Here is a 5761-nt window from a genome sequence, read left to right on the forward strand (position 1 = left end):
AGGAATTAAAATCCATGTCTGTTTCAATTTCTGGCAGTAAATATTAAACTCCAATCAAATCAAGAACTTATAAGTTTGACATGCCCACAAGAAAAAAGAAGAAAAGGAAAAAAAAAGGATAGTGAAAGACTCATGTTCGGCCGGCTGATGTTGACAAAGTAGTTAAAAATTCTAAGGAGGAAATATAAGAAGGAAGAAAAGAAAGATAAAAAGAGGTACGAGGTGAAAGTGAAAAGAAAGAAGAAAGAAGAGAAAACAAGAAAGAAAACAAAGTTCTTGTGCCCATTATGGCCATCTAAAATAAGAACTGCTAGGCTTTTGTGCTACATACATGAAAATTAATATATAAATCATCCTTTTCAATCAATGATCTTATTCATTTTTTAAAGAGTTTAAGTTCTATATATGGAGGTGTAAACATATATTTATACAATCAGTTTATTAAAAGATGATTATAAGTAATTATATTTAATAACATTGATTGATAATTTGAAATAAATAATTAGTAATCTATTATAATAGGTTAAATGACGCCGATTACATAAAATATTTATTGCACTATTAATGTAATTTGAAAAATCATTTAAAATATTATCAAGGAAATAATATAATAGTATGTTAGGAAAAAGTGGTGTTCAATTAATGAGATATTTTGATGCAAATGAAGACAATAATTGCGACGTTGATGCTGAATTAATTAAAGGGGTGGCACACTTGGCATTACAAAACTTTAAGATCATCGACCTACTTGGATTTTTCTATATTTCCATATTCCTCCCCACTATTTTGTCCTCAAACTAAAGTATTACGTGTGGTATATATTATCCCATCAGCAGAGGATAATAAAAATTTTGGTCATCTTTTGGAAGACGTACCAAAGGAAAATGACAGTGAAGTCTAGGTTTCAAAACATTATTGGCCAAATAGTACACTTTACATGAAGTCATTGGTGTTCATGACGCAAATTCTTACGAGTAACTTTTGTCATCTTTTTATTTAATTTTTACCAAAAGCTTACTATAAAAGAATTAATGTCATCTCCACTTTAAAATTGATTATCTACTTTTACTAAAGTATGATATTAACCAAAGGTAGAACTATGATTTCAAATTTTTGGGTTCTGAATTTTATAACGATGATTTTAATTATTAATAACTGGACTCTAGATTTAATATTTGTACATATCTAATAAAAATTCTAATACAAACATACCGTTTAAGTGGAAGCTAATGAGTTCGACCGAACACATAGAGATGCTTCTATAACTCCGCCCTAATATTGACAGCATACGATATATATATATATATATATATATATATATATATATATATGATTTTTAATATATATAATTTATCCTAAAAATTTCCCACCACTTGTGATACGGATTTACTTCTTTGAGATGAACTTGAGCTCTAATATCACTTTTTTTTTCTCTTCTTATTTTTACATAATATTCAAGGGTTGGGGCTGGACTTCTGAATTGCAAGAAAAAGAAGGGAGAAAAATGATACCTTCTTACCTTTGATAGGATTGAAATACTGCAGTTTAGTGATGCAACTTAATCCCTACTTCAACTCTAATGTGATAAAATATACTAGGTGCAAGTGTTGATATTTAAGTTGATTAAATGAACTGTCCTTCCTGTAACAAACTATAAATATACTATTTATCACTTCCATCTGTACCTGTGGTCAAACAATCAATTATTATACTAACTAATTAATAAGAGATGCCTCTTAATTACCTTTTCTTCAAAGAAGTAGTTTTTCCTTCATGTCATATTTAAAGAGCTTTGGACCAATTTCTTTGATTGAAACCTTGTCTTCGTCCTTTTAGTAAATGCTTCTTGCAAATTGTCACGTTCTTCTTTGCTTTATAAAATAGTACAGACCTATACCTATCCTAATCGGAAATTTTAATCCGTCTTTGGAAATTCTACTTGTCAAAAAAAAAAAATCTATTAGGAAAAATAATACACAAACGTAAACAGACGTGACATCTGTAGCATCAACCCTTTTCCTTTTCATTTCAATTTCTGTTTCTTAATTTGGGCACCTTCTGATTTTGTTTCGAAAGAAGTTACGTTACTCTCCACACCCTACCCACCCATGTTAAACGCAAGGGGAAGCAAAAATTATTTTTTAAAATAATGGGGCCAGTTTACGCGGACCTCTCACTATTCTATCCAGTATTTGTTATCCTCATTAACATAAATAACAAGTAACTCTACCAGTAAACAATAACTCAAATGTGAAGAAGGTCTTAAAACGTGTTTTGTTTCTTTGGAGTTTAATACTAGTCTCTAATGATTTTTCGTATTAACAGTTAGATCGCACCCCGGATACAAGGAATGCTAAAATTACTTATTTTTTAAATGAGTAGAATCTAAGTGCATTCTTGATTGGTAGGTCCCCTTTTCATAAGCTTTCCAAGAATTCAGTAGAAAATATTAGGAAAATAGTTTGAACTAAGGGTGTACATGGGTCGGGTTGGTTCGAATTTTCTAATTATCAAATCAAACCAATTGTATCGGGTTATTAAATCTAAATAAGAAATCAAACCAGTAAAAGTCGGGTTTTTTAATCTCGGTTTTTCTCGAATTTTCGGGTTTTTTTTCATAAAGTCTTCATAGCACAAAACGTAAATTTTGTGCTCCAAATATTTCTTTAATCCTAGTAATACATAACTATATAAGATATTTTTCAATAAAATAACATAAATATGAGATGAGTCATGACATTGTACTAAAATATTCAACAATAAAGATAATAAAATCGCATAAATTAAATATTATTAATAACCCATAATGAAAACAAATATAATTTAAAATTATGACTAATAAGTACTAATATTTACTTGACTAACCACTAAAAGAAAAATAAGTTATACATTTTATCCAAAACCATGGAAAAACTAAAAAATAGATATCCAACACTATTTTCATTCATAGTACAATTGAATTGAATGTCTTTTATTAGCATTAGTATTGATTTGATTTTGGTTTAGGATTTATTTGAGTTACTAACATTTATGGACTATAAAACTTATTGGAGCATCCAAAAATTATAAGTCCAAGCTTGAAATAATAGGTTAAAAGATAAAAATATGAAAAAGCTTAAGAAATATTTATAAACTATACTACCATAAATATTTGTACGTATTAAATATATTTAAAACTTCTATACATATAATATCGGGTTAGTTTGGTTTCGCTTTGACTTTTTTTAGTTAAAACCAAACCAAACCAAATATGGTTGGTGTATAAGGTCAAATATGATATGACACGTGGTTGTCTAAAGGGAGGACACATGGAACCCAAGATAGGAATGACCTAACCGAACGCAGTCATTCCACTTGTCACCGGAAAGGATAACGTTCATAAAGGTATGTTAGATGCTCTGCGCCTGGTTTAATTTAATAGGGACGGTCCGTTACAGAGAATTTGGTATTTATGTCCATCGTTACGTCTTCATCAATGACCCTCATAATTGACATTAAAGGAGGACACGATCCTAGGACCTCCTTCCACAGACATAGCTATAAATAGTAAGCTCAGTCATCATTGTAGGGGACATGAATTTTCTGGAAAAACTTATATTACATTCTATATAAAGCTTAATACAATCTTATTTTCTTGCCTTTTGATCTCATCATTAATGTGCCCGGAAACTGTGTTCTCGGAATTGTTATCTCTGCTGTTTCGTCCACATTTTCAGGCTAAGTATTATACATTTCTTCAATTATTGAATTACTTCAGGATTAAATTAGTTCACTTATATAGAAACCATGTATAAATTCAACTGTACCATTTTACGGGTAAACAGGTTGGCGCCCACCGTGGGGCCTAGACAACCGTGTTATTAAATTGATCCTTATCTTTTTTACTAACGCAATTTGATTATTTTTGTCTTAGAAAACAAATCACAAAAAATGGTAGATAATACTGTTAATAACACGTACAACTCAAAAATTCGAGGGGATCATCCTCATTTCGAGGATTCAATCAGTGACACCCGCACTGAGGGACATGACGCCACATCGGTGGTCGACACGTAGAACCCTCGATAGGTTTGAGAGAAAACTCTTGATGATGTTGACGAGGAGCATGTCGTGGATGCGGTGAGGATCCTGCAAGAGCAACAGGCAATCATTCTAGGCCATCTCACGCGGCAGGATCGGGTTATGACGGAACTGAAGGAGGGGTTGTCGGGGGCTTCGAATAATGCAAACAGACGAGATCCAATTCTTCCCAGAGTTCCCGCAAACTAAACAACACAGAGAATCAATAACAACATTCCCAGGGGCGAGGTTAGCTCCGACATGGCTGGGGAGAGCAAATTTGGTCTCAACAACGAGAATGATCCGTTCAAGAATGAACTTTTACGATTCATGAGGGAAGTAAATGCCTGCATGGACCAAATCCCGGGCGCGCCACCTGTATTTAAAGGCCCAGACTCGAAGAAGTATATTCAATTACCGTAAAAACTGAGTGTGACACCATAACTAATCCCGAAACGGTTCAAGATGCCTGAAATCCCAAAGTATGAATGGCCTTCAGACCCACATGAGCATATTACCACCTACACAATGGCGGTAAAAGGAAATGATCTAGCTCATCAAAAAATTGAATTTGTGCTACTAACGAAATTTAGGGAAACTCTCACGAGGGGAGCCCTAATGTGGTATTCATTATTACCCGAGCATTCCATAGATTCCTTTGAGATGCTCACGGATTCTTTCATCAAGGCTCATGCCGGGTCCAGAAAAGTGCAATCTAAGAAGGACAATATATTCAGGATCGCATAGGGAGAATTTGAAATATTACGAGAGTTCGTTACTCGATTCTAGAAAGAAAGAATGTTGCTCTCGGCTAACCCGGATGAATGGGTAGCTGAAGCATTCACCAAATGATTAAACACGAGAAGCTCAGACGCTTCTCGGAAGCTGAAAGAGAGCCTGCTTGAGTTTCAAGCAACAACTTGGGCAGATGTTCACAATCGGTACGAGTCAAAGATAGGGATCGAGTATGACCAGGCCGATTCTACATCATCGGCCAAAGGACGGGAGAAGAGTAGAGAAAAGTCAAAGGATGACTACGACGTAGACAGACTGATTTTGAGGGGACAGAGGAACCGATCGTGGTCGAAACAACAAATCACTCCAGGATAAAGAGACGACGGGGTCTCGGGATCCTTCTTATCCCAAGTTATCGGAATACAACTTCAATGCCAACATAGTGGAACTGGTGTCAGCCATAAGAAACATTAAAGAGGCGCTACTCCCGAGACCTATGAGATCAGATTCCAGCTAGAGGGATCCCAACTTATGGTGCAAGAACCATGGGACGAACGGTCACCGGACAGGGGAATGGCGACACCTCCGAGAGGAGGTGGCAACATTATTGAAGAATGGTCACCTCAGAGAATTCTTGACTGACCGAGCTAAGAACAATTATGGTCGTAACATAGACAATACAGAACTTCCGAAAGCAGGAGAAGAACCCATACGCCAAACGATCAATATGATCTTCGAGGGGACTGAGATTAACGGGGTCACCTTTTCGGCAACGAAGAAGACGAAAGTATCGATAACTTATAGTAAATGACTCCGGGAAGACGATATCACTTTCACGGAGGAGGATGCAGACTCCGGCAACAAAGCTCATCGCTGGATTCAACCTTGCAAGTGTGATGACCCGGGGAAATATTTTGCTGCTCACAAATGCTGAAGGAGTAACGAAAACAACTCTCTTCGAAGTAGT

Source organism: Nicotiana tomentosiformis, chromosome 11 (genome assembly GCF_000390325.3).
Source record: "Nicotiana tomentosiformis chromosome 11, ASM39032v3, whole genome shotgun sequence".
Lineage (NCBI taxonomy): Eukaryota > Viridiplantae > Streptophyta > Magnoliopsida > Solanales > Solanaceae > Nicotiana > Nicotiana tomentosiformis.